Genomic DNA, 22860 nt, shown 5'->3' with positions numbered 1-22860 from the left:
TTGAATTTTGGTGCTTGAAGAAAGTGTGTCACTTTTCTAATGCAAATGGCTGCCTGAGAATAGTATCAGAGCAGGGAATTAACCCATGAATGTAAGAAACCCTCTCCAGTTTCTTCTAATACAAAATACTAATAACATTTCGCACTGCAAAAGTAACATTTTTATTTCCTTCTTAAGGTACAGTTCCCAGCTGGTTAGCCTTTTATCTGTCTTGTTTCATAAAATGCTTGCTTTTATGATTCAAAATAATTGCAGGTATCTTCTTATCTGCCTTTCTTCTTAGGGGTAGTGGCAGTGCAGGTAGCCTGAGGTTTGTTTCCATTCCTGCTGCGTTTTGGTATGAGTGCTGCTGGGCTAAAGGGTGTGTTCTGACATCTGACTCTGTAGGATGAGCTTTCTTACTGTTTTGTGCTAGCCCTTCTGTGTCACGTGAAGGGGTTGTGGAGCTGTGTAGTCATCTTAAATCTATGCCAGTGTATTGGCCATCTATGAATTAATTTGAAAGTGAATTGTATTTATTTGAAAGCCAGAATGCCATAAAGCAGGAAAGAAATTGTTCTATGCGTGTGTTGCCTTCCTTAAGGAACACTTCTTGACAGGTTGAGTACTTTCTAACTCCAGTCAGATAGATGATGAATTGAAGTTTGGCAACTTAATGGGGTAAGTGGGTCCTCTGCTTCTATAAAGGCAGCGCAATTAAAAACATCAACAACCCTGTGTTACGTTGTCCCATCAACACGTCTCAATTTTCGATGTGAAGACAAGCTTTTCTTTTCCCCATCCTGTGTGTTCCCTACCTCCTGGGTCCAGATTTGAATGTGATGGAATGAAGCACGTCACTGAATGTGAGAAAGACTTCTTTTTTCTTCTCCTTCCTTGATTAAATGCCTCCGCATCGTATGTAATGCAGGAGTGCAGTGGGATGAAATTTGTACACGTCTTTTAGTGTTTCTATTGTGGGCATGAGGAAGTAATTATACTGCAGGTCTGCTCTGTGTAGGCACTTAAGTGGGAAGCGATGTGTTCTGGATTGTGTTGGTGTTGAGTGGAGTATATGCTGCGGAGTACTGCTGACATGCAGATGATGCCTGGAAAAGGTTGGCATGAAAGCATTAGAGCTTGTGACAAGAAGAGCTGCCAAACAAGCGTGGAGCCTCGGAGCTGATAGCAGAGCCTAAATATATAGAGCAATAGCGTGAGCCTCTTTCTAAGGGGTCTCTAAAGTCTAAGCAAAGCAGTCCTGAATTCGCTGTTGGGAGCCTTTCTGTCTGTGGGGAACGTTGTACAGGTCTGCAAATAAAATAGGCTGGAAGCCTTTGATACAAGTGGAGTAGTAACGTCAAAGCCATGATGTGTAACCAGCAGGTGGGCAGAAGACAGGTCAGTATGATCCTGGCTTCCTCATTTAGAGGTAATTCGCTGGCCAGAGATAACATGCGATTACAGGAGCCCATTGACTCCAGAAATGCATTGTACATCTAATAATATATGTCAGTGAAGAGGTTAACATCATTCTCAGATTATTAATAAAGATAGCAGTCCCATAGCAAACGGGAAGGAAAAAAAAACCCAACACATGCATTGTTTAAGTAAGATATTTCTTTCCTTAGGCATCTCTCCTGGGAAGACCTTGGTACTTGTAAATGAATCTGCCGCCTACCTTGTGTACATTCATTTTCATGTGGGGGTTGAGGAGGAGCCAGCGATCGGAAAACCAGCCAGAGATGGATGCCTTGGAAAGTTGCCACTAATTACTGTGGCATCTGACAATTAGCTGTTGTTAAGCCTTTGCTCGCAAGTTCTCAACCGTGCATTAGGAAACAAAACCAAGGACCTGGAGAAAGGCAAGAGCTGTCCTTGTAATGATGTTGTAAAAAAAGTTCTGGGTGGTTGTTATTTCATTGATCTTACCCAAAGCAGAACATAGAGTTGCTTCTGATGTGGTTCCTTCTAGCAGATCAGGTAGGATTTGATGGACCCAGAAGCTCTTTGTTTTTTTGCCGTTGGGCTCTGTCCTAGTCTGCAAACTTCTTATGCCTCTTACCTATAAAACAGGTTTGAGGCTACCTTTCTTCATGGGAAAGCTGTAAATCAGTAACATCTGCAAAGTGTTATTGTAGATATTAATCGTAGAGTTCTGAACAAAAGTTAACATTTAATGAAAACAATAATAAAAATATTCAAAGAAATCTTGCAGTTGGTTTCTCACATTTGCCTCCAGGGTCTTCTGACTTTGTGTTTAGTTGGTGGCAGTGATGAATAGCACCAAGCCTTTTGCAAGTGTCTCAAGGGTGTAGTTAGTTAGGAGTAACGATTGAGCTGGAGCTGGCAGGTATCTCAAGGCTCTTGTACAGCAGCTATTTTGCCCCCAACCCCTCAGGAATCAGACCTGCTCCTTCTCTGGAAATGACTTTTACGTTGCCAGGACAGTGATGATTTTGATTCGAAAGGCCAAGCAACACAATTATTTCTTCCTTGTCAAAGGAGCTGTCGGGGAACAGATGTTTTTGCATCAGTTTAATGTCGTATCTTACTGAGCTTGCGTTTCAGGTGACATTACTCAGGCAGCAAGGCCCAGAGCATCTTTGGAGTAGTTTCTACAAGTACGACCCAGGCTTTGCACTGACTTGCACCTCTGTATAATTCCACTGACTTGGAAGGAGTGACACATAATCTCTAGACAGATCTCAAGTCTGTTTTAATACGCATCTCTGATCTATAATGCATGCGCAGACACGGCGATCCTTTTGGTTGCCACTGAAAGCAGCTGTATCTGGGACAGCAAGTGGCAGCTGTTTGACAAATGTAATAGAGGAGGTATTATAAAAAGAACCAAAGTGAATTTTTTCTTCTTAAAACTGATTAAAGCAAAAGCAGCGTTGCCAATGTTTCTTGCCAGCTTAATGCTGCTTTGCAGGGGTGTCTTGCTTGGATTCTTTGCTGTCCCTGTACCTGTTCTTAGCCTGTTTACCAAAAGCTGTTATGTGTGTACTGAGGGAGCGCTGTGTTAGCTCATACTGTGTACAGTGTATTTGGGTGTTTACGTGGAGCCTTTTGGGGAGGGAGGGGATTATACCTGAGCTCTTCTGTCACCGTCCCCTGCTTCCGTGCTTTATAAACCTGTAAGAAATAGAGGTTAACATTTCCATAGTGTCTGAGCATATCACAGTGCTTCTGTGATGTAGGGAAGTGCTGCCCAGTACTTGCTGACACCAGCCTGTCATGAATTCAGGATTTGTGACGTGGTTGAACCGATTCCACAGCGTGCTGCTGGAAAGGATGGCCTTGGCCCCTTTCCCTCTCTCAGCTCTGCAGTCCTTTTTGTTTATATGATGTCGTTCATATTCAGTTTGATAATCCAACAGCAAACTGCTTGTGGGTTTTTTGTGGGGAGGTGAGGGGTTCCCTTAGTAGTAGGATTTGGGGAGGAGGTTGCTAGGCACCCCTTCTCCCCTTTCCTTACTGTTAGTTTGCTGTCTTCATGATCCTGCATTAGGATATTCCTGTCTTGAGTCCAACCTGCTTCTCCCAAGATGTGAGATGTGAGCATTAGCAGTGCCCGAGGAGGAGACCCGCTCACTTGGCAGGGAGTATCTCTGTATTTTGATATCTTTACCCAGCTCTGGTATTCTGAATTTTGCTGCCCCAAGGTTATGAGGGACAGATGCCTTGTAGGAGCTGGCCTGTTTCTGTTACTCAAAAGGCAAAGTGAGGGGCAGAGCAGCAAGAAGCTGGGCTTGCTGCTGCTTTGCTGCTGGAGGTGATGGTAGGGATGGGTACCTGCTACTTGCGGAGGGCAGTGCCTACATGTGCTTGACCCCTTCCCCTGGCAGCGACAGGAGTGGCTGAGCGTTGCAAGGCTTGGGCAGATGTAGGGTAGGTAGTGGGACAGTGACAGAGCTGCTGTGCCATATCAGAGGTCTGCTCCAGCGCTCTTTTATCTTTATTGCAAATCTAGAGTCTGCTCAGGACCAACGAGGGTAATTTAGTGAAGCAGGGGGGCTTGTTATAAATGAACGCGCTGAATGGACAAGAACGGTTCGCTGTTGTGTATGACTGTGAAGGTCACTGGAGTAGGATGCTCATTTTTCAGGTCCTGCATGCTGCTGGGTGAAGCCGAGGTTTGTGCTGACACATGCAGTTCCTCTTAATGGGGACTGGAGTTGCAGTGAAAGAAGAAAATGCCCCGTTTGGAAGGCTACTTGGCAGGGAGACAACTGGAAGGACACGTGATATTGGCACAAATCTTTTCAGACTTTGGGGCTTCTTTTTATTGCCTGGCTTTTTGTTGTGAGGCCTTCTTACTATGATTTCTGCTCTTCTGTTGTGAGAAGTGAAATTAATAATCTCCCTTATTTCCCATACATGGGAAGGAACGTCTTCATTCTGGCCCGAGTTTAACTGCAGATGAGATCTGTTTTGGGAACTGCATTATGCAAAAGCAGAGGGAGAGGAAGAGGAAACAAACTGTTGTGTAGCCTGCTCACTTTGAAATGCAGCTTTAATGGTTCCCTTGTATTCATGTAATTATTTAACTGGCTGTGCGATCCTTGGGATTATTAGTCTTTCCAAGTAATAACTAGAGCAGTACAGATATCTTGTTAAATTGAAAAAAAGAGTTGGCATATTATGTTGTTTTCAGTATTGCATTTTAGTAATTGTTTGCACTGACCTTTTGGAGTCTAAGAGAGAAAATTTGTTTGCTTGACTTTTCTCCCAGATCACCTCCTGGCTATCTTGATATAGAGCAGAATTGAGTTGTTTCGGTTTTTTTTAATTACATTCTGACAGCAAAACCTATTCTTCTGTGTGTGTTACAGTTCTGGCTTTTTTAAAGGTTAAGCTGTCTTTAACAGGACTTCCACAGATGTAGTTTTCTGATCTTTGGGGGATTTTATTGTGTTTTTTTGAGCCAGAATTGCTTGTCCTTAGTGTTATTTCAAAATAATGCAGTATTTATTTATTTATTAATCTAGGGAGAAAATTCTTGCTGTATTTTTGAATGTCTAGAGCCATGGTGATGAAAGGGCTGTGGTTTGTTGTTGGATTTTGTTTGGGGGTTTGTTTTTTTTTTGTTTTTTATTTGTTTTTAGCTTAAGAAGTTGTAATGTGATTATATCATAGAACCTTAATCAGGTGTGGGAAAAAAAAATCCTTTTTTTTTTTTTACAAAGTTTTAGCAAAAGTCTTGTGAAATCTTGTTCCTCGATGTCAGTGGATTGTGGTCACAGCCCACTGTGGGTTTGGTATGTAGGAAAAAGTCAAACATCTGGAGGGCCTCAGTGCACACAAACCGTGTGTGTGTGTGAAACTTGCTCTTGGGGATGAGACCTTCCTCCTTTTACCCTTTCGAAATGTCTCATCTGGCGTTCTTCCTCTTCCCTCTCTAAAATCTGACAACCCTTCAGATTGAAGGGTTGGAAAAACAGATTGTGTGAAATCTCTCAGATCAACTCGGTGTTGAAGTATAAGTTTTCATGTCAGAGCCCATTGCACTGTGTTTTCCGAAGCTGTACTTGGGAGAGACTGTGAGAGCCTGGTCCTTCAAATGCACCGAAGAAAGCTCTGTGAAACAAGCGTCAAAGAGCAGGTGCTGCAAGATTAGGGTTCTGCCAATTTTCTCAAAACAAAATTGCACTGATGGAGATTTGTGTCTCTCAAGGGAAAATAAGTCTCCAAAATGAGTGTCCAAGCTGGAACAGGAGAAAGGACACCAAAAATATCTCCAGTAGCTCAGTTTGCAGCTGGTCCTTCCCTGCCTCTCAGTCTGGTCCATTAAGGCACCGTGGTATCTAGGAGGACAGAAATGCTGGATTATTTGTATAGATGACAAAAATGAGTGGAAGAATCAAATGGGACCCAACCACACATGGGATGTTTCCTTAGATCCACATTGAACTGAAGCTGGGTGAGCAGAAGCGTGTGTGATTTCATCTCCCTAATCAGGCTGGGTTTTGCACATCATAACTTGAAAAAGTGGGCTTTTCATCCTTGAATCTGAATAGACAAACCTGAGGGGCACTCTGTATTTCCTGCTAAATTCCAGATAAGATCTTCTACTGTTTGAACTTGCAAAGCAGTTTAGGTGTATGCTTCCCTGCTTGCAGGGCTCCTGCAAAAAGTTTGATCCACCCCTTCATTTTGTGGAGTCTGTTAGGAATGAATGATGTTCCTCAAGCCGTGAACACAAGAATGGTTTAGCTTTAAAAAAAAAAACTTTAAAAAAGGCCCTGCAAACAGATGATGTAATGCCCAAGCTCCATGTTTAAACAGTAGCTAATTTGCCAGGGGATAAACTAGAGTTAAATCTGTCAGGTTTTCTAATTCCCAGATTCAGCAGAGCTTTGTTCTTTGTGCTTTCAAATGCAGGATACGTTTGTGTCTCCGCTGCTGTCAGTGTCATTTCCTTCAGCTTCTGTAGCTAGAGTTTGTCCAGGGGCAAGAGAAAATGTTGCTATAAACCTTTTGTTGCTGTAGACCTTGAGATGTATCTTTTTAAGTTTTACTCAGTGACTGAATTAAAAAAAACCAAACATCTCATCGATGAGCTGCAGCACTGCGAAACAGGGTTTCTTCTGAAGTTGGCTCTTGTGTCTTCACAGGCACTTTCCTTTCACCAAGCAAGGTTAGCTCCCTGCGAGGTCCCAGGGACACTGCTGGGTGGGAAGCTCCACGCTCTGCAGCTGGTTTGGGCAGCACATGGACTGTTTACTTGGTGCTTGGACTCTCCTCTCCCAGGCAGTTACGTACAAACCAAGGAACACTTAGTTTTCACACATGTAGCTTTGTTTTTCACGAGCAGCTTTCTCTGCTGGTGGTTGCTCTGACCCGTGTAATACTTTGTATCTGCTGACAGGAGGGGACTTACTGTGGTTGGTTGTGTAAGAGGGAGGTTTGTATCAACACTTTCCCCCAGCCCCAGGATGCTCTGTTCATTGAGGCTTTTCACTGACCTATTCTTTAATCTTCAGTTTTGGCACCATTTCCCACAGCTTGTGTGAGCAAAGAACTTTGACAACCACCAGGATGAAGCAGCACATGCATCGGAGTTAGAGAGATCCAGAAGCTTTAGTATCTGCCTGTGATGATGGAGGAGGGAAGAAGATGTTATCATGAGAAACTGAAGTGGCAGTTAAAGGAATTGCTTCTATCTCCTCTATCTTTTTATATTGAAAAGGGAAAAATGTCAGTCCTAACTTGGAGCAGCTTCATACGAAAGTTGATGCGATCTGGGGCAAACCTATTTCTTTGCTATGTCGTTAACCAACTTGGCACGCTGGGTGGTTTCAGCAGTTTTTCTTCCTTTAACCAGCGCTGGCAGAAAACTCTGAGAGCAAGTTGTGCTGACGCTGCGCTTGGTCTGGAGATGTTGCTCTGGAAAACAGTCTCTTTGGGAGAGATCACATCTGTGACGAGACGTTGCTGACTCACAGCATCGATATCTGCTGGGTTGTGCTTGTTTTAAACAACTGGATTTCAGAAGCTTATAAAAAATTGCAGAAGGGGGTGGGAAGCTGACAGGCTGTCCTGCAGTTGATGGTTTATTTTTTCCATGGTTTCTGCTGAAAACTAGAAGGAAGAGTAGTGTGCCAGTTGCAATTTATGGTGAAGTTGTGCTTGATCTGTTCTGTTTATTATTATTTTATTCCTCACACTCTGCTTGCTGACTTGACTTCCTCCTCTTCGGCATTATTTTCACATAAATCCTTTTCCTCAGAATTTCCTTGTTCTCTGCCAGCTGTGGTGCAGCTGTGAAGATACCAGAAAACATTAAACACTCTTAAGAACTGCTCAGAGATGGATGGTTTTGCAGTGGAGACTGGATTTAGCTGGAGCTTCTTGTATGGGCTGAACTGCCCTATAGCTAGCAGGGATGGGGATGTGTTGAGAAATTGTGGACTGGTTCAGACAACAGGCCTTTTGTTTGATTGCCTTAGCAACGCTGCCTCTCTGAAAGACGAGATGTTCTCACTTGCACATAGTGGTGTTTGCAGGAAGGCTCGTTGGTTCTCTAGAAGCCGGCCTGGTTTGGAGGACTGATGTCAGGAGACACTGGTCCTTCTGTTCCCTTTAACCCCTTTTTTCTTAACAACAGGAGGTCTCCAGCCAAAAGAAGTGTGTGGTTATCTAGTGTTTGTTCCCCAAATCCCAAGTAGTGTGTCCTGCTGTCTCCCATCCTGTGCTATATCTGCTCCTGTGGGTACAATGCGCCAAATTTAAATAAATTGTAGTCCTTGCTAAAGATCTGTTAAATATTGACTTAGTCTGAAGCGTGAGCTGACTAAGCTGAAATTAATGGGGTAATTCTAGCTTGTTTGGCATGTGTCTATAGGCAGTTTCGTTGCAGATGGTAGAGGAAATTAACATCCTACCTTGACTCCATCTCAAGGGGAGGAAAGAGAAGCCTCAGGCTTATAAGGGCAGTAAGGAAAGACTTTGTGGAGACGTGGCGGGGGAGAGTGTTTGTAAAGATGTTATTTGAGGGTGATAAAAACTCTTCCTAATGAGTGAGGTCATAAGACAAAATTAAGGCATTGTTAATTGTATGCTATTACAGATGTCTTGAAATGATCTCCTGCGTTCTGGTCTATTGCCATACCCCTGGGATAATTTTTCTTAATCTGTTGAAAATGAGATCCAAAAGAAGCGAGACAACCTGGCTGGCTGAGGTTTCGGCATAGATCAGCAGACACAGTGCTGGTATCTGCCGGTTTCATGGGTTCTAAACATCTAAACATCCAACTCCCCTCGTGTTTCAGAGCTACTGTGCAGCCTGTCTTTCAAACTCCTGGGAAGCCTGTGGGTTTTTGAGGTTATCTCTGAGAGGTTTGTTGCTGGCAGAAATGAATCTTGGGATCCAAAACAATAAAGATGCAGCTTCAGGACCAGTCCTGCTTGAGTGCCTGCAGGGATCTCACGGCTTGTACTGTGAATCTGGTGGAAGCTTATGTAAATAGTGAGCTCATGAGTTGTTGTTTTTTTTTTTAGAGACACCTTTTTTCTCTTCACCCCCCGCCAGCTTTTTGCTGCACTTTTGCTGCAGGCAGTAAGATCTCCGTTGTAGCTTTCAGCTTTGTGGGAGCTTTATGCCTACAATTGATGAGTTCTTAGCTGATCTTCAGTAGCCCAGAGAACAAATGTAGTGCAGCAAATTCATTATATGCTAAAATATTTATCGTTTTACTGGAAAGGTCATTGATGGCAATGAAGGCTCAGTACAATACAGTCCTGAATCCTTCCGAAGATGGTATCTGTCACCACGCTCTTTTGAGAGCAGTGTCCCTTAAAGTGCCTGGAATGACTTATCCTTGGCACATGCTTTTGAGGTACGTGCTTGGATCCTCCACAGGTCAGTAAATAGCTGTTATACTGCATCTGAAAGTTAACAGCTGTATTTGCTGTGTGTGCTGTCACAGGCAGGCTTGAAGGCTGGAGCAGGAAAGGAGCCTTGTACTTTTTTACTTGATTTAAGTAATTTGCAGAGTTGCATAATAAAATCTTTGTGATCTTATTTCTATTAAGATTATAGTAATCTAGAATAGTTACTAATGCTGAAGGGCATTTTTGCTCCTGCATGTGTAGGAGTGAATTACTTGTTGCATAACATGATGTGGAAAGATAGCAATGAAAAGGCTTCTCAGCAGTGAGGTGGGCTGTGATTTGCCTTCCCCTGAACCACAAAATGAAGTATCATTTGGCAAATGGATCGGAGACTGCGAGGAACCTCTCAAACCATTTTCACAGGTGCTTGAGTGGTGATGCGTGACTGTTCCCCGTTGGAGGGCCTGGAATGGTGTAGGATATATGGCTGATGTTTTTGCTGGTAGTTTTAGCATCTGGCTAGGATTAGTTGTTCAGCTAGCTGATACCCAATTGCTTCTTATAATGGTATGTCTTTAAGCAACAGTCTGATTGGATGCTGAGGAGCACTTTGGAGCACAAATAGAGCTTGTTAATTGAAGGTAGCTCGCTGTCAAGGCTGCCTCTTTAAGTTCTCTCTGTCCTCCTGATGATACTCCAGTCTCTCTGGCTCCTCATTGACTGCAGATGAAGCGCTGAGTGCAGTCTGCCTCTGATCCTCACTTCGTTAGACGGGACTGCGGTTCGTCTGCCAAGCAGCGCCTGCTGGCACGCACATGTGTCACCTGTGGCCACTCCTCTTGCTGCGATGGGCTCTTTCCTCCTCGCACCGAGAGTTTTGCTAATTGGAAGCGAGCACTGAAGGGGCCGCGTTTATTGTTCGGTGTCACGAGTAAGCTCTTTGCCTGCATGTGCGTTTCAGGCAGCTGCATGAGGTTCAACAGCTTTGTCTGTCGTGATCAGACAGATCTCTAGATAATCTAGCAAATCTCTTGATTATGAGGGTGGAAAATAATACGCTTTGATTTACAGATGTTGCATAAAAAGTGCTTCTGTGAATTCTCTGAATGGCAATATCTGGGTGTGTTTGGCATCCTCAACTTCTGAGTACATCCATTTTCTGAACATACCCTGAATTTCTGTGTACTTTTCTGCACAGAGTATGCAGTTGCTTGCACATATAACATGGTCAGATGTTTTACAGACAAGCAGATTATTAATAATTTTTCAGTAGCATTTTAAGCCAAGTTGAGGGATTACATTGGGTTGAGAGTCCTTGAAGTTTATGGTAAAAAAGACAAAGGATAATAGAGGCTGTTGGTGTTTTTTCTAATTTTACAGGCAGGGTTGAAAAAGGAAAGGGGATGAAGCATATTTTGAAGTAAGTCCTCCAAAAACCTTTTTCTTCTCTCCTTTAGGAAACTGTAGACAAACTTGAAACCATTTTCCAGTGTCTGTACCTCTATGAGCGGTGGAAGGGGGAGAGAGATAGAGCAGGCGCACGACATGTCACATCTGCAGGTTGTGGTGGCTGTTCTGATGAGGGTGCACCAGCAGCAGGAGTGGTGCAGGTATTTGTTAGGGTCTGGAGGGTCTGACCTACGAGGAACGGCTGAGGGAGCTGGGGGTGTTTAGCCTGGAGAAGAGGAGGCTCAGAGGTGACCTTAGTGCAGTCTACAACTACCTGAAGGGAGGTTGTAGCACAGTGGGAGTCGGCCTCTTCTCCCAGGCAACTAGCGATAGGACAAGAGGACACAGCCTCAAGCTTGGCCAGGGGAGGTTCAGGTTGGACATTAGGAAGCATTTCTTCTGAGCAAGGGTCATTAGGCATTGGAAGGGGCTGCCCAGGGAGGTGGTGGAGTCACCATCTCTGGAGGTGTTTAAGAAAAGCCTGGACATGGCACTTAGTGCCCTGGTCTAGTTGACAGGGTGGTGTCAGGGCAATGGTTGGACTCAGTGATCCCAGAGGTCTCTTCCAACCTGATTGATTCTGTGATTTGTGAAGGGTGTTGAAGTATTTTCTCCTTTTGGGCATATAAGCTCTCTTGGTTATGGACAGACTGACTGACAGGCAGCAGATCAGGAAACGTTTTCACAACCCCTTGAAGTTGTGGTAAGCTGGAAAAAAAGAGGTCCTGTGGTCTCTGTCTCCTGGCTGTGTGGTAGACCAGATTGGGAAGTGATCGGATTGAATCTAAGCTTTCGTCTTGTTTGAGAGGTTAGTTGTAACCTTGGTTCTCTGTGCAGCCACACCGTGCTTTTGCTGGGACAAGGGAGAGGAGAGATGGTGGGAGAGTAGAAATACTCTTGTTTTGGCTTGAAGAACTAATGAATTTACGGTGTTAGCTGCTTTGCTGTTTAAGGTGAGGGCAGCATTTGAGTGGGAGACGTTTAGGTTGGGACTCTTGTACAGATGCAGTTGTCTACAAAGTTGTGGGTGGTTTGGTTTGTTGTGGTGTTTTTTTTCTTTCTCTGAGGTCTACTTTATAGTCAGCAGAGAAAAACAACCATTTCTGGGGCACAGTTCGTCTTGTCCTAAGTAGACATCTTGAACCAATCAAGTTTTATTTGCCTCAGAAGTGCCTGCTGATTTTGCTAGCTGTCGAGAGAGCCAGACCAGCTAGTTTAGGTGTAATGGTAATCGCTTGTGGCCCACCACGATGCTTTATTGAATAAGAAGTGGCTTATGCAAGGCCAAACGTGGGTGCTGGATAGTTTTGAAGACTGTACAGGCTCCTTGTAGTTGCAACTTCCTCCCTCTCAGAAGAAGGAAGAGCTGATGTGGTCGCTGGATCTGATTATACCACATGGTAGCAGGTCTGAGGTTTGAAGTGTGTTTCTGGCCATTTCAGTGAGAGTCGTTGTGTGATGGTTCAAATATCAATGAAGAAAGCTGAAGGGCTTTGTTTCACTCTCCTGACCCTGGAAAGATTGGCCAGTTTGTCAGCTGTAATCTATCCACAAGGCAAAGGTCCAGCTAGATGGGGTGATGTGCTGGTAGCAGGCTTGGAGGGGTCTTACTGCGCTAGCAAAGGAGGGAACGAGATAGTGCAGAGGGTCTTTTCCCAGTGATTCTTGTATCTCTGATCCGATGTGCATTGGTGGAGGAAATCACACTGAAAACGACCGCAGAGCTTTTTGTTTTAACTCTCTAACTTGAGCCTAGATCGTACAAAGCAAACCCTCCGAGCCCGTGAAGGGGGTTTAGTGGAGGAATAAAGCTTATTGTCAGCTGCGGTGTTAGGACCCTTGGGAAATTGTGACCATTGTCTGGGCTATTATTGCTTAATAAAAGCTTTGCATTTCCTCATTCAAGGTCTTGAAAAACTGATTCTGTGCTTTTAAAAATAACTCGGCGTGAGCCACATTTGGGAGCATTCACAGAGGAAATTTTTCAGCTGTTTAAAACAAAGTGAAGGGAGGGAAAAAAAGCCCTTCTTAAAGTGGTTTTACTTGTCTGTGAAGAGTGAGTGTGTCCGGGCCTGCTTCCGCTGTCTGGAGGAAGCACAGTGGGGCAAGAGCCTGGTTCTGCTTCTGCTGAAGGTTTGTTTTGCCTGTAGCCTTCAAGGATTTTGGGTCCAGCATGGATTTTGGGTCCAGCGCTGTCCCAGCTGAGGAACCTGGGCTGGTACTGGGATGGACGCAGTGAATGCATCCTCTTGGGACGGAGGGGATGGCGTGCCTCTCCTGGATGAGTATCTCTGGGCAGGTGGGTGGACAGCATTCACTGAGGGGGTTGATACGTTTTGTGCTTGATGCAAACAGCAGGAAAATGTTTTCCTTTCTGAGGAAACTCCAGAAAGAGCAACTTCAGGCAAACTGAAACTCGGTCACGCACTGAAGGATGTGCAGTATTTAGGGCACCCGCTTCTGCGGGCTCTGCACTGGCTTTGGGGCGCTGCCTCAGTGCAGACACTGCTGCAGGCTATGATGGGGGTCACTAGTTGGGGGCAGAAATGGTGCCAGCACTTGAAATGGAGCCAGCACGTATCGCAGCTAGCCTCACTGCTGTTGGCGTGCTGGGCAGGGGAGCTTGGGGTTTTTTTGAGCCATCCAGCGTTGGGGTGGAGAAGGGGGCAGAGGAGGGGGTGCTCTGGGCTCTGCAGCGTGCATCAGCCCTGAAGTTGGCTTATCTGTAGTTTTTGCTCTTCCCAACTTCTGCTGTGAGGTTGTAGCCCTGCACAGAACCCCCTGAACTATTTTGCAAATCCGGTTTGGAGGCTTGTTTCTTTCCGTATGTGTGTTCTTGGGTTTGTTTTCCTTCTTGTGTGGAAATAATTATATTGCATGTTTCTTATGTTCTGGCTTTGACTATGAGGAGGAATGTATTCAGGTTTTTTTGTGTTGTGGTGTTTTTGGGTTGTTTTCCTTCTACAGCAAGCAGTGTAGTTTCTGCTGTTAAAATATTCTGGACAGCAGTTGCTGCCCACGTACAGCACAGAAATGTGTGTTTAGTGGTTGCAAGACATGCTTGCTGTGGGTGTGCCTTCTTGTTTTGTTCAGTGCAAGTGTCCACGTATATGATTGGCCACAATTTATCATTGCCATTAAGCTAGGGAGATATTATTTACATAAGTAATTTGTGGTTTGTGCAGGCCAGAATTAGAATCATAGAATGGTTTGGGTTGGAAGGGACCTTAAAGCTCATCCAGTTCCAACCCCCCTGCCACGGGCAGGTACACCTTCCACTAGACCAGGTTGCTCCAAGCCCCATCCAACCTGGCCTTGAACACTGCCAGGGAGGGGGCAGCCACAGCTTCTCTGGGCAACCTGGGCCAGGGTCTCACCACCCTCACAGCAAAGAATTTCTTCCTCAGATCTCATCTCAATCTCCCCTCTTTCAGTTTAAAACCATTCCCCCTCGTCCTGTCACTCCATGCCCTTGTAAAAAAGCCCCTCTCCAGCTTTCCTGTAACCCCTTCAGGTACTGGAAGGTGCTAGAAGGTCTCCCCAGAGCCTTCTCTTCTCCAGGCTGAACAACCCCAACTCTCTCAGCCTGTCTCCAGAGCAGAGGGGCTCCAGCCCTCTGATCATCTTTGTGGCCTCTGGACTCACTCCAACAGCTCCATGTCCTTCTTCTGTTGGGGGCCCCAGAGCTGAACGCAGCACTGCAGGGGGGGTCTCACGAGAGCGGAGTAAAGGGGCAGAATCACTTGAATTATAGACACTGACTCTTGATCTTTGAAATAAATTTTCTCTTGGAGCTGTGTGTTTCTTGCAGAAGAGAGGCCTCAGCGTGAGGAAGGAGCTGCCTTGGATGACACTGGGCTGCAGCAGCGCCGTAGGAGGCACTTGGTGGCGAAGAGGCTGATGGCTGGGATATCAGCTCAGTTTTACCACTGAGATAGGAAGTGAATTTAGGCAGGACATGCTTCTGCCGTGCCTCAGTTTCTCCACTGGAAAATGAATACAGCATGACTTGCCTTTTCACTGCATTGCACAGCTTACAAGCTCTTAACCCTGCGTAATGAAGTCAGAAAACAGACAAATTAACTGCAAGGTGTGGTGAGATCCTAGAGCACGAGAGTGGTGAAAAGCCTCGTGTTGGTGTGTTCCCAAGCCGTGTTCAAGCAAGCGCAGAGATGCCTTAGATACGGCGTGCTGCAGAGTTCAGCGTTAGTTGGACCTTTTGCCTACAGGCAGCATTGAGAGCAGTTTCTTTTCTTTAGAAAGGACAGAAAGGGTTTGTGAGTGTGTGTGTGTTCATTAGGAGCAAGCAGGAGTTGCTCTTTCTCCCCGTTACTGTCTTCTGTAGTACGTGTGATATGCACAGGCGTACGTGACGCAAGAGAATGGGGACAAGACGCAGCCCTGCAGTAGCTAAATCCTGTCACACCTTTGTGTGGATTGGTGTTACTTGAAATTTTCTAGGTCATGTGCACCATTAAAATGATTTCCATGCCTGTGTTTGGAGAATCTGCTGGGCCTATTTTCGTTTATATCCATGTGTCTGATGCAGGGCCATATGTTAAGAATATAACTGCCTTTTTTTTTCTTTTTTTCCTTTTTTTTTAACCGTTTGTGTCAGTATATATCTAATAAAAATGCAGACTGGAGCTTTTTAACGAAGTGGTAAGTCATTCCTGCCTCTCTTCTTTTTAAGACAAAACCACCTCACACACTGGCTTCTTTTTGTGTGGACTTGTGCTTTGCATTTCTACACATTCATCATAGCATGAAGCCCCTCACAAAAGGCAGTAAGAAAAGGCTGCTGAACAGACCGCTTTGGCGTGCATAAACCTGAACTCTTGCAAAGGGAAAACCCTGAGCTTTAGCGGGGGAAGCCACAGACTGTGGGTGAGTGCGTGTGATGGTAGAAAGTGTTTTGGGGAAAAAGAAAAAATAGAAAATATAGTGCTGAGTTAAGTTTAGCGTGGTCTTGGATTGTATAGCTAAGAGCAGGAGCCATTAGGAGGCAGCTTACAGAATCACAGAATGTTCGGGATTGGAAGGGACCTCGAAAGATCATCTAGTCCTGTCCCCCTGCCGGAGCAGGATTACCTAGATCATGTCACACAGGAACGCGTCCAGGCGGGTTTTGAATGTCTCCAGAGAAGGAGACTCCACAACCTCTCTGGGCAGCCTGTGCCAGTGTTCGGTCACCCTCACCGTAAAGAAGTTTTTCCTCATATTTATGTGGAACCTCCTGTGTTCCAGCTTGCACCCATTGCCCCTTGTCCTGTCAAGGGATGTCACTGAGAAGAGCCTGGCTCCATCCTCATGACACTTGCCCTTTACATATTTATAAACATTAATGAGGTCCCCCCTCAGTCTCCTCTTCTCCAAGCTAAAGAGACCCAGCTCCCTCAGCCTCTCCTCATAAGGGAGATGTTCCACCCCCTTAATCATCTTCGTGGCTCTGCGCTGGACTCTCTCTAGCAGTTCCCTGTCCTTCTTGAACTGAGGGGCCCAGAACTGGACACAATATTCCAGATGCGGCCTCACCAGGGCAGAGTAGAGGGGGAGGAGAACCTCTCTTGACCTGCTAACCACCCCCCTTCTAATCCACCCCAGGATGCCATTGGCCTTCTTGGCCACAAGTGTACATTGCTGGCTCATGGTCATCCTGCTGTCCACTAGGACCCCAGGTCCCTTTCCCCTCCGCTGCTCTCCAACAGGTCTGTCCCCAACTTGTACTGGTACATGGGGTTGTTCTTGCCCAGATGCAGGACTCTACACTTGCCCTTGTTATATTTCATTAAATTTCTCCCCGCCCAACTCTCCAGCCTGTCCAGGTCTCTCTGAATGGCTGCGCAGCCTTCCAGTGCATCAGCCACTCCTCCCAGTTTGGTGTCATCAGCGAACTTGCTGACAGTGCACTCTGTTCCCTCATCCAAGTCATTAATGAATATATTGAACAGTACTGGTCCCAGTACCGACCCTTGAGGGACTAGATACAGGCCTCCAACTAGACTCTGCCCCATTGACCACCACTCTCTGCCTTCTTTCCTTCAGCCAAGCTTACAAGGGGAAATATTTCCAATTTTGTTCCTTCCCATTGCAAAATTCAAGCGATGGTTGGAAGTTTCTGCTTCCTGAAGGAAAATCTTTTCTATTGCTGGCACCTAACTACTTGGTCAGGTCAGTGGTCGAGGTTGTGTGCAGCGGCGGGCGAGTGGCGGCCGGGGTGCGTGTGGCACAGCTGGTGCACGGATACGCCGTTTCTGATTTTGAACCTTCGGCTCTGGGAGGAACTCGCTTTGCTACAGGAACAGCTCTGGTTTACAAGCACGCTGCTGCAGCAAACGTACCGTGGTTGCGGTTTGACAGCTGAAGTCAGAACGCGACTGCTAAATCAGATTACGCTTGCACATGGTGGCTGGGTGTGAAATCCCGGGTGGCTGAGCGGCACCGTCACCGACGCAGCACTCTGCGGTTGCTCAGCGTGTTTGCTGGAGCGGCAGAGTCGTCTCCCCGAGTTGCCGTGCCTGAACGCTCCTTCGCGTCTGCCAGGACATCTGTTCGTGGGCTTGTGCTGTGAGCTGCGTTGCTGAAATGTCCGAATCGGAGAAAAGAAAAGATGTGCTTGGTTTGGAAGGACTTCTTCCTTTTTTCACTGCTCACAGGTTGATCCCACATGTGGTCGGTGTGGTGACAAGCTCTAAGGTGGGGCCTCAGTCTGCTTTTGCTGGAGGAAACCCGCCATGTGGCTACAAACCAGGAGTTGCTTCACCAATAAAGGGTTATTAGACATTGGAAGGGGCTGCCCAGGGAGGTGGTGGAGTCACCATCTCTGGAGGGGTTTAAGAAAAGACTGGACATGGCACTTAGTGCCATGGTCTAGTTGACCTGGTGGTGTCAGGGCAACTGTTGGACTCGATGATCCCAGAGGGCTCTTCCAACCTGGTTGGTTGATTCTGTTGATTCTGTGACCAGGCTTGTAGAGGAAGAGGAGAGGGGAGCCTTAGCAATTGCAAATTGTGATCGAGGATTAAAGTCTGCATTTTGGTGTATAAAATAATAGATCTGTGAGTAATTGTTTAACTGTGAAGTATGTCAGAAGTTAAGTTCTCCGAAATGCTGGCCCACGTGAAAAATCTCCGAGAGAAGGTAGTCGGGATTGTGTCTTTTAATTTAATGACCTCTTCAGATGGGCAGTCAAACCCTACTAATCAGATTTAGCAGAGTCTTGCATAATAAGAGGTGCTTTATTTACAGGCTGCACATTCACTCACAGACATTGAGGCACAGTGATAAATTATTTAACTATAGATCTCCAAAGAAGTGAGCCAGGTGCCTGCTGGGCCCCGTTGTCTCTCTGCTTCCCAGCTTTGTGTGTCCTCTCACTGGCTAGTTCACAAAATCCAGCCGTTTGCAAAGTGGGCTCTCAGTTATTAATGTTAATTAGCAAGGTTCTGCTCTGTGACTATTCCTGTAGTATGGTGCTAAGCTCTTCACCCGTGTAACGAGCGTGTATATAGCTATATTGTTAATTAGCTGCATCCCTCTGAGGACGTGTGCCCCTCTTGGGAATGGTAGTTTTGGTGTTTAGCTGCTCGTGGTAGTTAGAGCAAGTCCCCTCCGAGACTCACTTGCAGACTTGTGCCGTAGTCAGGTTGTCAGATTTTTGGCCTTTGTTTTAATCATTAGTTTCTCCTCTCTGCATTCTACTTAATAAACAATGCAGTTTCTAATATTAGTTATTTTCACATTTGCTATTAGTGCCTTGTTTTAATCAGTGCCGACACAGCACCTGACTTGATGTGTGCTCCAGGCAGGGGTCGGGGTTTAAGTGTTCTTGAAAAACGCTTTTATGCTGCAAAAACGGTGCTCCAACAGTTGTACATCTCTGCCTCCTGATAACCATCCTGTGATAACACCTTCTTCCTCCAGCTGACACAAACCACTCTATTCTAAGGAGAAATTTCCCCCTGAAAATGTAGAAGTGCCATTTGTTCTGCAAATTCCAACTGGGGCTTTATTATTGCTCTGGTTTAATATCCTTGCTGGTGGGATGCTCCCGTTGTGGGTGTGACATCTCTGAGAGACATCCGCTCTCTACAACTTGGTAGAAAAACTTCCCCCCTCCTTGTTTTAACATCGAGGTCAATAGAAGGGAAGAAGATTGTACTCTTTGCTGTCAGGTAAATAATATGGCTGTGAATGAGAACCGAGTTATACTTTAATTTTTATGTATGTTCAGGATGAAAAAGCGATGTGAGATCAGCAGGTCTTTCCAGCAGAGGAGGGTCACTCTCAGATGTGTATGCTTTGTCCCCAGTTTTAAGTTTTCCGTATCATCCAGAAAACTCTTGGGTTTGCCTTTTGATTATAATTTGCATTTAGATTGGCTGCCTGAAGGGGAGTCGCTTGCAAGGGGAGATGGGGCTCTATGGCTCGAGTCTCTTGCAGGTCTGGCTGAAAGTAATGGCGTTTACATAAAAGCCATTAGCTCTGTTATTGATAAACATAAAAGGCATCCATTTCATTTAATTTTCTGAAGAGGAGTATTTAATATAAGCATACAATAGCACTGCAGTAGTGACATTCCTGCCCCCACCCCTCCTTACTGACCTCTTGTTGTTTTAAGGCCAAGTTTTGGTTGGGATTTTGTTGGTGGTGAGATGTGGAGTTATTTCTGTTCCAATTTCACTGAAGTATCCAGTTGTCTTGCTACATTGTGAGGAATTATTTAATGCTCATCTTAAGGGTGTCTCTTAATTGAACAGGGATTTAATGTCTCCCTGAAGGATAACTGGTCTGTGTGATGTGTATACTAACATGTGTGTCCACGTGTTTTCCTTTTGTCTGCATCCCAGCGCCATTTGATGGGTAATTTTGGTTAATCAAAATGGGTTTAAGCAGAAGTTCAGTGGCTCCTTCTTAAGGGGAAAAAGTCTGTTGAAACAACAAATCTATTAAAGGAACTTCTTTGGTGCACGCTAGATGACATCCCATCTAATCCTTCTGGACTGTGTCTTGGTAAAGTAGTTTTTGGCCAGTGAGAAAAATTTTTCCCTGTGTCATGCTCTTGACCGTGTGTGTAATGGTGCGTTGGTGATCAGCATGTGTCAAAAAGAGCTGTGATTTGCTGTCGCTGTAATAACTGGTTTTGTGTAGCTATTGCTGCTACTGTCATATAAATATCGTGCTTTACTCTTGGGCTGGATCAGGTCTGACCTTCTTGAGAACCTCCAGAGGCAGCCGGTGCCATAGTTGTTTTCAAACATCACAGCATTTGCTTAAGAGACTTCGCTGTGAGCTTTGCAAGCTCTTTCAGTTCTTGACCTCAGTGTTGGGGATGTGTGTGTGTGTGTCTGGTTTGTTTTGCTTAGCTGGCCTATTTCCTGATTTTTTTTTTTTATTTTTTAGGTCACTTTGTCTATATTTACAACTTTTTTCTTCTCTAATAGACTCCAGACAAATGAGTAGAGAGTTGGGGACAGAAGAGGGACAGATTCCAGTTTTCCAGTCGATCACCTTGTACAGTGAGTACCTTCACATTTAAAGAATAAGATTTTCTATGGTGCCTAATGTCGGCTTAAAACTGATTTCACTGAGGAGCAGCATTAAGTCTGCGTGCTTCGAGAATGTTGTTCTAGAGATACAAGCTCCCTTGGCTTAACTCTAGTTTAGGGAGAAGTAGATGTTGATGGCTTTAGCTTCTTTTAACCAAAGTGATAAATTTTATTCCTATCTCACTTCCAGTAGTGTGCATGTTTCAGCAGAGCAGAGAACTGCAGGGGAGTTGGAACTAGAGGAGCTTTAAGGTCCCTTCCAACTGAAACCATTCTATGGTTCTATGAACTGATGCAGTTCTGTCTTGTACCTGCTCAAGGCTGTGGGGAATCAACACTAAAGGTGTTGCCACATAATTCAGTAATGTGTCACGTGCGGCCTCTTGTGCTGCAGAGCCGAGGAGGCTCTAGGATCAGGAGAGCAAAGGTTCACCTCCTCTATTCCAGCCTTGTCAGAGGTGTTGAACTCGGTGAGGAGGGTGGATGAGGGACCTGCCACGGCACATGTAGGGGTTACTCATAAAGGCGTGCTGTGAAATCAGGCAAACGAGGCTTGGCTTGACTTGTGGGCTGGAAAGGGTAAGAAAAAAGAACAGGAAAGTGTTGCCTAGTTTGTGGTAAGGATGGCAGTTTTTTCTGAAAGTAGAGGAGAAAATCGTTATTTCATGGGGAATTTTACACATTAAAATATCTTGCATGCGTGCTAATGGGCTGTAATAACGAGCCTGTGCTTTATGAAGTGTCTACAAATATTTTTAAACTTGCTGTTGTGAGGGACTTTAGCTAGTATGTACTGGTTAACTGGAACATCTTGGTCCTTCTGGTGCAGTGGCATAGCCAGACTGAAATAGTTAACTGCCTACTGTAGGCGTCTGCAAGCTGGAGGACACTCTACTTCTGGGTGTAGACACAGCAGGTGAGTGTGGGAGCTGCACTGACTCACTGAGACCGTGGCACAATGAAGTTTATTGTAGCAGTCCTAGCAGGAGGCTCCCTAAGGATAACATGGGATGGTGAATTTTAAAACTGAGGGTGTTCATAACGAAAGACAAGGATGAAATAATACACTTTGAGACTGAGTGTGTCAGCAGGTTGGTTTAAATACATCCTGGGAGCAGGGCAGAGAAATCCCGTGCTTCTGTGCAAGAAGAGGAAAAAGCTTATTTGTTTCTTCTTCACTTCTATATCTGACCCATTTAGCATGACATGCAGGATGTCCTTGGTTCAGATGTTCTGTTCCTACTTAGTACAGCATTGATTTAGCTTGTCACAGTTCAGTCTTTGTACCCTACTTCCATTATGTGCCAAACACAGTGGGGACTCTCGGCCGGTACGTAGCTACTGTAACAAACGGGGTGGTGGATAGTACAACTGGACGTAGCAGAGAGGTCATGTGAAGAACAAACGATGCTGTTATTGACCAAAGGTGCCATTGTGCCATGCTCTTAATTGACAGATCTAATCCCAACGTGTGTTTAGAGTCAGATGGGCTGACTTCAGTAGCTGAAATAAGTCGATACCATTGAATTCTTTTTCTCCTTGCATAGCTTAAGTAGAACATAGTAAGTTAGAGCCTGACAGCTGTGTGATCCGCAGAAGGCCACAGGGCTGCATAGGCTTCCCCGAGGGCATAATTTGGCCTGCAGAACATCTATTATGGCCGGTGTCCTGTGCAGCCGGCTCAGCATTGACCTTCAGAAGCTGTTACGTGTTTGTGGGCCTGGTGGCTGGAAGAATGAACGTAGGAGATGAGGATTTCAGGTTTGGAGCCCTTTTGTAGGGCAGAAGATGGTGATTAAAGCAAGAAGACTGCGTGTGTGGATGTAGGTCAGTAGGAGATAGCTGAGCGAAGGGCTGCTCTTGGCAGGGAGCTGGAACAGAAGAGATGCTGGAAACGCTGTCTGTGATTGCCATGGAACAGAGTGGGAAAATGACTGTGCCAAGGGAGTCCTCAACAAGTCATTCTTGTGCATGACTGTGACACTAAATATCTAAATCACTGGGCTGCAGCTGGAATATAAAAATATTTTCAGGAGACTCATCTTCAAGCATCACCTGAGGCTTCCTGGCTCGGCAGCACAGCTAAGTATTGCGGGAGGTTGTATTACAGGACCCCTCCTATGAGGATGTGGCATCATCTGTATGAACGTGAGCGTAGGTGTGATGCTTTCTGTGCAAGCACCCGGCTTAGCTGTGTACGTGCCTGTGTGGTCTTTGTCTGCTCACAACTGCAATTAAGACAGCTAAGAGAGCGCAGTTAGTTTGGTGTTGCAAAGAGGATTTGTACTGCCTGTACCTCCTGCCCGCAGTCCTCCTGAGGAGCACTGGGCAGTGGGGAAGATTAATTCCTGCTTTTTGCTGAAGATGCTGTAAACTCTTGCCTGCTTCAATAAAAGCTCAGAACATGGCAAACACCTGAGCTGTGGGAGGCCAGAGATCTGTCCTGTCTCCAGCAGTGGCCGGTAGAAATGGCCTTCATCTCACATCAATTTATTTAGCTCTTATTTGAACCCACGTGTGCTTTTGGCCTCTGACCTGTTAC

The 22860-nt window shown here is 45.4% G+C and overlaps 1 protein-coding gene across 3 annotated transcripts in view; it reads left to right on the top strand.

Moving 5' to 3' along the window:
* Window positions 1-22860, top strand: part of EXTL3 (exostosin like glycosyltransferase 3) — a 157627-nt gene that overhangs the window by 4261 nt on the left and 130506 nt on the right. The window contains exons 1-2 of one of the 3 annotated variants that reach the window (XM_068402082.1): window positions 10892-10931; window positions 20214-20288. The exons of 1 other annotated variant lie outside the window; for it this stretch is intronic. The gene's annotated coding sequence lies outside the window, so the exon portion shown is untranslated. Of the gene's footprint in view, window positions 1-10891; window positions 10932-20213; window positions 20289-22860 lie in introns of those variants that run through there. One more of the 3 variants, XM_068402074.1, reaches the window with a different exon arrangement.

The sequence above is a fragment of the Nyctibius grandis genome, chromosome 1 (genome assembly GCF_013368605.1).
Source record: "Nyctibius grandis isolate bNycGra1 chromosome 1, bNycGra1.pri, whole genome shotgun sequence".
Classification (NCBI taxonomy): Eukaryota; Metazoa; Chordata; class Aves; order Nyctibiiformes; family Nyctibiidae; genus Nyctibius; species Nyctibius grandis.
The sequence above is the reverse complement of the archived record's forward strand: the minus strand, read 5'-3'. Positions and strand labels throughout refer to the sequence as shown.